The sequence below is a fragment of the Gracilinanus agilis genome, chromosome 2 (genome assembly GCF_016433145.1).
Source record: "Gracilinanus agilis isolate LMUSP501 chromosome 2, AgileGrace, whole genome shotgun sequence".
Lineage (NCBI taxonomy): Eukaryota > Metazoa > Chordata > Mammalia > Didelphimorphia > Didelphidae > Gracilinanus > Gracilinanus agilis.
The window spans coordinates 465,049,448-465,060,560 of record NC_058131.1 but is presented as its reverse complement, the minus strand read 5'-3'; positions in this window follow the sequence as shown (position 1 = coordinate 465,060,560).

The window sequence follows — 11,113 nt, the reverse complement described above, 5'->3', positions numbered from 1 at the left end:
CTACCTGCCAGTGGCAATTTTAATTCATTCCTATTAATATGTATGGTTCTTGAAAACAGGCACTGTTTTTGCTTTATTTTCTTAATCTATGGCTGTCTTTCAACTTCTGGCAAGTAAAATTTCTGAATACAACAGTTTTAATAGGAAGGAACAATTTATAAAAACTCCGTGGGGTCCCTGACACACCTGTATGGTCAGAGAGACCTTGAATTATCAGACATTATAAAACTTTAGCAGAAAAAGAGGAATGATATTGTGGTTTGTCAAAACAACAAAGGAAAGAATGAACAAACATGTGTGTGTGTGTGTGTGTGTGTGTGTGTGTGTGTGTATGTGTGACAGCATGAAGCCTTTTCTCCCATCTCTGTTTGACTTTCTTCCATTTTCAATGACTTTCCATTGGTCATTCTACTGCCTCGAATGTAGTACCTCCACCGCAAGTCCCTCTTTATTAGATACAACTTAAGTATCATCTTCTGCATGAAGTCTTTCTGAACCCCAGCGAACAATTTTATATTTAATTACTTTGTACAATTTGTATTTTTTCACTTTATACTTATGATTTATATATTTTATATGTATTTGTTGTCTTCCCCATAACAATGTAAACTCTTTGGGAGTAGGATTTTATCATTCTTTGTATTTGTTTAATCAGCACCAAGCAGAGGTCCTGTCACATAGTAGATACTTCATAAATACTTAGGTAGGTGAGGCTAATTACTAGAAATTTACTCACTAAGAGATGAAGTTTCTTCTTTACAACACCCAACCAAAATGTCCAAACCAAAAACTGCTTCACAATCTGGTGCATCCTCTTATTTTTCTGTTGGTGATATTTGAATGACAAGAAAAGGGATGGAAGGTACTGATACTCAAATATTTTTAGACCATTTATAGATATTAATTTAATTATTGTTATTTTTAGCATGTTCTCTTTGTCCAATAACCATTCTACTTGAAGAAGTGAATTATACCCATCATGGACTTGTTATCAATGAAAGATTATCTATTAAGAATCAAAGGGATAAAAGATGAATAGTAGTAGTTAGAGACTTCCTGTGGAGGTGTTATGAATTAGGAATTTTTTTTATACAAATAGCAACAATAGAGAGGTTTCCAGTCTTCCTTGGATAGATATTCAGGACATGACAGGGAGATTTCAAAGTCTCATCAAACCTTGTGACTATTACTCATTTTTGCTGATTTGTTTGGACAGAAATGATACTGCCAGAAGGAATCCAGAAAGCACTGCTTATGATTGTAAAAGCTTAAGCAAGAAATTATAGTTTTTAGTGTCATAGTGTTTTCACCAATGCAACTGATTAAATTCAAAAAATTGAAATGAGAAAGTAACGAAGAGTGAGGTAATGAAGAGACTGTTAAGTAGATAGCATCTGAGAATGGGATTTGGAGTTATGGACAGCTAAAAATATAGAAATGATAGACTTCTGACTATTAACTTAATGAGGACAAATAAAAATATATTTATCTTCAATTTTAAAAATATATATAATCAAAGAGGCTTTCAATTGAAAAGAGAAGGAGGGGAGAAGAAAATAGCCTACATAGTATCCACCAGCCTAGATACCAGAGAACAGGTACAATATAGGAAGATGAATTCATAAAAGGGAAAAAACAAAACATGAAAGCATCTAGCAATAAAATCCATAATTCCAGATATAAAAGCATATCCTTCCAAATAAAGAAGATCCAAAGAAGCTGCTAGTCTGTCTCTTACTCTCAAAAACAAGGAAAAAATGCTTTTTGGGTGGAAATGATAGAAACCTTGAGAGAAAAAAAAACTTTATCTTAGAATCTTCATTAAAAAAGAAGATGCATTCTCCTTTATTTTCTTTTTAAATTTATTAGTTTAACTAATTAACCTATTTTACTTAATAACCACTACCACCAAAATCATTTAAATAAAAATGCACAAATGATCATATGCTACACTACAAACTCCATATTGTTAACAATGTGTTCAAAATAAATAACTAATATTTGTATGGTATTATAAACATGCTCTGTTTTTTAAGTTCCCATTTCTATTTGTTTTATTTTGATGCTTTTCTCCCCCTCTATTTTGAAGAATTTATTTGTGTATCAATAACTGAGGGCCATATCCTGACATACAACCAAGATTAGAGGAGAGAAGATATAATAATAATATGGAAAAGGAGTATTAATGCTCAGATTGAACTGAAATGGGAAAAGTATGATAAAGATAACAGAAATATTTTTTGTTTGTTGGAAGTCATAAAAGAACTATCATAAAAAGACCAGAGGAAAGAATAAGTGTGCTGCTCAGGGTTAATGGGACAATGATAATTGATTGAAAGGAATGTGAAGCTAACTGTTCAGTTATTACTTGGCCATTTTTTCTCTATCAAGGAGAATGATTTTTGGATTAAAGCAAAGATGGAAAAATACCTAATAGACTAATAACCAATATAAGAATGGAGAGCATCTTGTCATTCTTGGTATGTTCACAACAATTGGCCCAGATGAAATGAATCTCAGAGGATTAAAAAAACTGGCTGATGTGATTGCTGAGCCATTCTCAGTTAAAAACTTGAAGAGGTTCCAGAGTATTAGATAAAGACAATTATTACCCAAGTGTCAGAAAAAAAAGAGAGAGAGAGAATGAAATAGGTACAACACAGGTAAGGGAGTTTGAATGAGATTCCTGATAAAATTTATTACATATAAACAAAAGGATGGCTAGTGATTATATAGAAAAGCAAGCAGCAATCACAAACAGCCATTCTGACTTCATTAAGAACAAGGCATGCTGGACAGCCAAGGAGAACAGTAGCTACAATGCTAGGCCTGGAGTTGGGAGGATATGGGTTCAAATATGGCCTCTGACACTTCCTAATTGTATGACCCTGGACAAGTCCCTTAGACTCAATTGCCTAGTTATTGCCACTTTTCTGTCTTAGAATTGAAACTAAAGCTAAAGACAAGGTTATTAAAAAAAAAACAAACAAACAAGGCATGCTAGTCTATTCTCTTTCTTTATTTGAATAACGATATTTCCCAGAGAACTGTGTTAGCCTCTGAATGATCAGACATTTTTTAAAATTAATGACTTTAAGTAAAACATAGATGGCAAATATATAAAGTTTACAGAGACCTCAAAGTTATAGGAATAGTGAACATTTTGGATGGTGGAGTCAGAGATTAAAAAGGTTTAGAAATTTAGAATGTTAGGTTAGATAACTAATTTGAAATGGAATAGGAATGAGTGAAGTACTAATGTGGGTTCAAAAAACACCTGCACAATTAGAAGATTAGAGAGATGTCTCAACAAGAATTTATCTGAAAAAAAAATCTAGAGATGTTAATGAAAGCCAAATAAGAAAGCATTATGACATGGCAACTGCAAAAGTGATTTTAATCTTGGATTATACTGAGAGACATAGACTAACGATCATAGACTCCCTTTATGCCATCCTAATCATAACATATCTATAACATTGGGTTCAATTCATTCCCCTCCTAGGCCTGACTTTCTCTGGACTTCAAAATAATGTTTCTTTCTCTACTAATTCCACAGCTCCTTTGAGGGCCTGGAACTTCCTCACCCTGAAAAAACCTAACACCTCTGAGGTCCACTCCAAAAGGCCTTTCCCCTTTTTCCCATTGGTGAGTTATTGCCAAACCATAGATTGTGTTCAGGAGCTCAGGATAATAAACATTTTACTTTTTTCCCTGTCCTATTTCTGATTCTCTCTGAACTATATAGCTATGCTCCTACTCCAGTTACCTTCATTTCCTGACTTTCAGATTATTTTTGTGCATTTTCTTCTTTACACTTAATTTTAATTTTATTTTTCTTGATTACATATAAAAAGTTTTTAACATTCATTTTTTTTAAAGTTTGGATTTCAAATTCTTTCTCCTGTTCCTCCCTCACCTCACCCCTCCTTCAGAAGGCAAACAATTTGATATTGTTTATTATCTGCAATCATGCAAATCATTTCCATATTAGTCAGGTTCAAAAGAAGATGCAGAAGTAAAAAACAAAAATAAAAACGTTTTAAAAGTATGCCTCAGTCTGCATAAAGACTCCATCAGATTTTTTTTCCCTGAAAGTGGAGAGTATTTTTCACCATAAGTCCTTCTGAATTCTTTTGGATCATTATATGGCTGAGAATAACTAAGTCATTTATAGATGATCATCATACAATATTTCTTTCATTGTGTACATTTTTCCTGGTTCTGCTCATTTCATTTTGCATCAGTTCAAATAAATCTTACTTGACTTTTTTCTGAAACCATCCTACTCAACATTTTTATAACACAATATTTCAACAGAATTATATATCAAAACTTGTTCAGCTATTCCACAATTGATGAACATTCTCTTAATTTCCAATTCTTTGCCACCACAAATATATATTGTAATATGTTATATGCTAATATAGCTAATATAATATATAACTAATATGCTATAATATTTTTGTACATATAGGTTCTTTTCCTTTGATCTCTTTGGAATACAGACGTAGTAGTGTTGGGTCAAAGTGTATGGACAGTCTTAGAGCCCTTTGGGCATAGATTCAATTTGTTCTCCAAAATGGTGGGATCAATTCATAGTTCTACCACCATTCATGTCCTAATTTTTCCATATCTCTTCCAATATTTGTTATTTTCTTTTTCAGTAAAGAATCACTTAAATTCTTATACATTTGACTCAGTTCTCCTTATATTTGAGAAATGAAGTCTTTATCAAAAAAACTTGCTGTAAAAACATTTCCCTTGTTTCTTGCTTCCCTTCTAATCTTGGTGGCTTTGGTTTTATTTGTGCAAAATCTTTTAATTTTGATGTAATCAAAAATATCTATTTCATATACCTGAATTTTCTTCATCTCTTCTTTGTGTATGCTTCCCTTATCTATATATCTGACTAGTAAAATATTCCATAATTTCCTAATTTTCTTATGATATCATCCTTTATGTCTAAATCTTTATGACCTGATCTTTTTTTTATGGTGTGAGGTGTTTGTCTATACCTAGTTTCTACCAAAATGGTTTCTAGTTTTCCCAGTAATTTTTGGCAACTAATGATTTCTTGTTGCAAAATCTTAAATGTTTTAGTTTATCTTGCATATTGTCTTTCCACATTAGAACAGAAGCTCCTAGAGCATAAGGACTATGCCTTTGCTTATGTTCATATCCAAAATACTTTTCATAGTTCCTGGCATATATTAAGTCCTTAATAAATATCTGTTTCTTCTCTGGCTCCCTTCCCTTTGGTGTGGAGTGAGGAAATAATGTGTTATTCTCAAGATAGTAGTTTGCTAGTAATATAAATATCTCCAAAATCTACACCTTATGACTGGAGTAGAAGTGAGTAAAGCTAGTCTCTCCAAGACAGCATCCCTTTTGCAGGACATGATTTATTCCACACCCCCAGCCTTAACACAAAAGTCTCTTAATCCCCTTTGATCTGAGTGAAACAGAAACAATCTGCCTTTTGTTTTAGTATGAGCCTTTTAAGTTTGTACTTTAAAATTGGTTAAAACTGTAGTTTAGTAATTTAGGAACTGTTGGGGGACTTGAGGTGAACTCCTGGGGTTCAGGACAGGTACCCTTTGCAATAATGCAATAACTTTGCTTAGAAAGAAAAAGAGAAATTTATTAATCTGGAATTCATGTTGAAGTGACTGGGAAGACAGCATAGATAGAATGCTGCCTCCCCAGGAGATGTGTCCTGGGTCTTTTATATCTTTTGACAACACAGGCTCAGTGACCAGGAATGAGGAAATGGAATGAGGTTAGGCAGGAATGGGGAATGTTTGTTATCTTGCCTGGGTTTGTATCCCAAAGATACAAAAGGTGACTGGCATACTTTCTGAGACTAGTAGACATCCTAGATTACAACCTGATGGTATTAGAATATCATCAGAGGATGTACATCTATGTCCATCTCAAAACCAAAGGGAGAATTAAGGAGAATAGTCCTCTCAGGGGTCTTGCCTTATCATGAGTCTTTGATGTCCAAAGTCACCTTTTCCTCAGTATTACAGGAATGCAAGGAAGGAAAGGAATTTTCCACTTTGGGGTATACATAGGGAAATCAGGGGTCCTATGCCAGATCCAGTTAGCAAGCAGAAGCTAGAACACCTCTCCTGTTTGACAATCCCCTGTCCCCTTTCTTTTCTTCCTCTGCTTTGTCCCTTCCTCCACTCAATCTGAATTTCAAGGTGCCTATCTGAGAGGCCAGGTAAAAAGGGCTCAACCTCCTCCTGCCCTGTGCAATCTGCCCTGGCTGACTGCCTTCCTCAATTCCCCAGTTTCTTTTCCTTCACCTTTTTCAAGTCCAGCCTGTTCCAAAAGCAAGGCACCTTATGACCCCAAAATGTAGCATTTCCTTTGGGAGGATTCACAGCTTGGGCAGTCCTCCCGCAGTTCCAGGCACCAAACATCCTCAGCTGTATACTTTGTCAGATCTCGAACTTTTGACCATCATTTGAATTGAGTATTGTATTTTCCTTATAAATGGGGGGGGTGGTCCTTTCTGTCTGTTGGGGGAATTTCTCTTAAGTGTTCAGCCTGAAAGAATGTCTCCACTCTTGCTTTCCTGTGAATGAAGTCATTTCTTTTTGCATTACTAATGGCCTCTCAAGTTTATTATTTGGGTTATTCAGGGGTAACTCTGGGTATTGAGGATCCCTGATTTTTGCACCCCAAACACTTTCTTGGCATTACATCTTAGAAAGGACATTGCAGAAAGGGAGACAATAATGTTGAAAGTTCTTAGGGTCATTTCATTTGAGGTTTGGTTTAAGAAACTGGAAGTAAAGTAAATTGTGACTTTTGATAAGGAATTGTTACTGATGAAAAGGACAGAAAAATGATTTGTGTCTAGAATGAGCTTTGTATTGATTATCAAATGATAAGGGATATTGCCATTGTAACATCTGACATTTGCATGCTTAAAATAATTGCAAAAATAATTTTATATTAAAGTGTTTTGCTTATGTGTGTAGGAAGAAATCTAGCTTTAAAAGGGAGCTGGGGAAGTTTTGAAAAGAAAATTACCTGTAGCATAGGTATAAGGATTTAGATCTCTTTGCCAGCAAGATGGAGTGATGCCTCGTTTATATGGGACTAGGTCAATATTAGAAAGAATCAAAGAAAATATATTATTTATTTTTAAAAGCTAGAGAAATTGTGAGAGGAAGGAAACATAGTTTCAAAGATACCAAAGAGTAGTCCTTAGAAAAGAGACTTTTAAAGCTTAATATAAACTAAACTGTACATACATCATTTAGGACCATGAACAGTAAAAGTAAAAACAAATGAGAAATGATATGAACATTCTGGGACTATATTATTATTTTATTTTAAAAAGATGATTTAAAGCAAATTTGGTGAATTGATTTTTCAGGTAAGAGTACAAGTCATCAACATTCAGAAGACTCGTTTAAGTTGCTCCATCACACAATTAAAACACTCATTTTCTTCCCATTTTTGGTATCAAAATGTTCATCTGACTATCGATGTGAATCTCTTCCTTTACAAAAGAATGGCATGATTAACAGCCCTTTATTTTAAAAAAAAGGCCTAAACCAAAGTGCACTTTAGATCAATTTTTTTTTAAATCTGGAGCAGAAAAGATTTAAATAAGATATGTTATCTGCCTTCAAGTGCTTGAAGGGCTATCACATTGGAAGAAGATTACGACTACTTTCATTTGCCCTCAGAGGGAAGAATTAGGTGGGATGACAAGGCAAAAGTTGTGAAGAGATAAACCAAAGCTTAATAAAAGCGGAAAATACTTTGTAACAATTAGAGTACACCAAAAGTGGAATGGGCTCCATAAAGATCAAGCGGAACTCCTATTTTAAAACAAAGGCTGGATGAGCACTTGCTAGGTATGTTTCAGAGAAATTATAGTTCTCCTGTGAATTCTACTAGATGACCTCTGAGATACCTTCCAAAGCTAACATTCTGTGATTATGTCAAATGAGGCATTTGTCCAAAGAGACATACACAGACAAGTTTCAACCACCTTAAAAGAATAAGAAATAAAAATATTGTAATGAGGAACAATACAAAAGTGTGGCACAATCTTCTAAAAGTAGTATTAAGTGTGGAGCACTGAAGCTCAGAATGAGCTAATTCTGCCAAGGAAAATTAGGGGCAAAACAATATTTTTGAAGAAATGCGACACTTAGAAAGAGGAGGATCAAAGAAAGAAAGGGAAGTTTCTTTAAATGTGGCCATGGTGGGAGATGGCAGAGAAACAGTACCTTTCAGACTTTGATTTTACTTCTGTTTTCTCTTCCAAGGAGAGCAGTATTTGGATTTGAAAGAATAGAAAGTGAATGATTAAAAGGCAATTGATAACTGAGATGGATTTGTCACCATGCTGAATTGATCTGCAATGCAGACTGTGGGAAGTGGTATCTGTCAGTGCTAGGTCACTATTACCCATCCTTATGGAATCATTTAAAAAGGAAAACAAAATTATTGCATAGATGAGAATGAAAATTAATTTTTTCTGTTTTGTTTGGAGTTTTCTTTGGTTGGGTCAGAAGAAATGAAGAACAAATATGGGGTTTGTAGGCTATAGCCTACTGTGTTTGGCTTTGTTTTTTTGGCAGGATCATAAAAAGTATCATAATAGATTTTTAATGAAGATCTAGAGGAGGAGATTCTCACAGGAAGCTGGCAGGGTTTTATCAAGAATAAGTCATACCAGATTGGCCTCATTTTTTTTTTTTATTTTCTAGAGTTGCTAGACTGATAGTTCAGAGAACGTTAAGTAGTTTTTCAAAAACTTGGCAAAGCATTCAACAGGGTCTCTCATGCTCTTATTATGGAAAATATGGATAGATGTTAGCTAGACAGTTGTTAGGTGAAACTATTTGAACAATAGGAACCAAAGGATAGTCTTACAATGTCTTGATAATTTAGAATGAGATAGAATAAGAATAACAGTTGTCATTTGCATAGTTCTTTAAGGTAAAAACCAAAAACTTTTCAAGGTAAAGTAAAAATATCATTGTGTAAGGAATTCACATAAGCAATTAAAGGTATAAGTTAATAAATAAGGAATTAAAGGAAATAAGAGAATACAATATTCCAAAGATCAAAGTAGGTCTATTGGAATATAAAAATAACATATTCTGCAAAATTAAGTCTAAATATCAAGTAACATATCAAGTAAAATATATTTATCAAAAATAAAAGTCAACTTAATCTTTCCAAAGAATTCAGAGGTGAGCAGATCATTCAAGATATAATTTAACAAAGCAGGAAACAGTTAAATCCTTTCAGAAAATAATGAAAAACTAAAAAATAAAATTTTTTTCATGTGATTAGGCCAGATAGGGGCCTGAATATGGGATAGGAGATTAATTTATTTAACTTTCCTTTTTAAAAAAAACCTTAAAATTATTATTATATATAATTATAAAAATAAAATATTTTTTAAATCATGTTCATTATTTGAATGAAAGTGAGGAAACAAAGTATTAGAGTCTATGGGAGTCAATTAATATTCCCAGGACAACAATAAATATCTTAATTAGGAAACTGATACTATAACTTATATAAATATTAAAATATAGAAACTGTTATAGAAGTATTTTTAAATGTCCTTCATATGGGAAGAGAAGTTAATAAAAGAAGAAGATTCAAGGAATGACAGTTCTGGTCTTGAGGAGTTGGCTATGATTTCAATTTTTTCTCCTTGGTGGTGGGAGATAAAGTGATAGAACATCAGAAAACAGATCATAAAGGGAGGAGTAGGTACTAAGTATACTCAATGAAAAGGAAATGGCTAAAGGAATCCACAGAGACAATTAGAGATGAGACTAGTGTCAAGCAATTAATTAGGCCAGGAGAGGGGAGAGAGATGGATTTACACTAGTGAAAATCAGTTTCTGCAAGACAGAGTAATTCATCTTGGTATGAACTCTTACCTAGGAGAAAGTGTTTGGAATTTATAAAAGTTCAGTTTACAGATAGGTAATGGGTTGTTAATGGGGAGAATACCATGGCATCAAGAAAAAAGTAATGAAGGAAAAAAAAGAGTCATATCTATCCCTACTCATCTTTTCACTTAAAACCTCCTCTCTCTCTCTCTCTCTCTCTCTCTCTCTCTCTCTCTCTCTCTCTCTCTCTCTCTCNCAGGAACCAATCTTAGTTCCCTAATTTGTCTGGCACCACCAGGGGGGAGGGGACAGTGCCTGTGGTATTAACTTCCTTTCTCTGAGGGTGTGAACTTCCTTTCTCTGAGGGTGTGAACTTCCTTTCTTTGAGGGTGTGAACTTCCTTTCTCTGAGGGTGTGAACTTCCTTGCAATTAATGATAAAAAGTTTTCAAGTTTCTGACTGATTACATTAAAGAAAACAGAGGAAGTGTTAATTCCCTTTTCACAATCCCTCAATGATTCATTGGAGAGACTAGGCCTGTTAATCTCCCAAACCTTCAGTTGGGGAAATTTCAACATGCTTGCCTCCCAATAGAATCACAAGACAGAATCTTGGGGATGACCCAAAAGAATATAAACATTAACAAAATTCTCTGGAATGGTTTAAATTAAATCCATAAAAAAAGAAATTAAATGCAAATATCTCAACTCAGAATTCTAGAACAGAATTAGTAGGTTGCCCTACTAATCCATTACTGAGTAAAGAGGAGTGTATTAAGGGCAGTTTTTTCAGAAAGAAAGGAACCAAATCCAGAAACCATTTCTTCATACGAGCATGAAAAAAAAGTGTTGGGAATTCCTGACATAAACACAATTTGTAAATAAAACCTCCTCTCTCTCTCTCTCTCTCTCTCTCTCTCTCTCTCTCTCTCTCTCTCTCTCATATATATGTATATATAGTAATCAATATCAATATATAATAAATACATATTTGCAGAGCTATTACTATCTCTATAAAAAGATATATTTCTATTTAATATTTATAAAGATAAATTAATTCATGATATATAACTATGTTTATAGTTATATATTATGTTTATATCAATATCTATAAATATTTTTCCATATAAAGAACTAAGTATATAGAAAAAGAGAGGAAGATGGTATTCATAACTTGTATGTGTGTAATAGAGAGAGAAAGAAGGAGACAGAGGGCGGTGG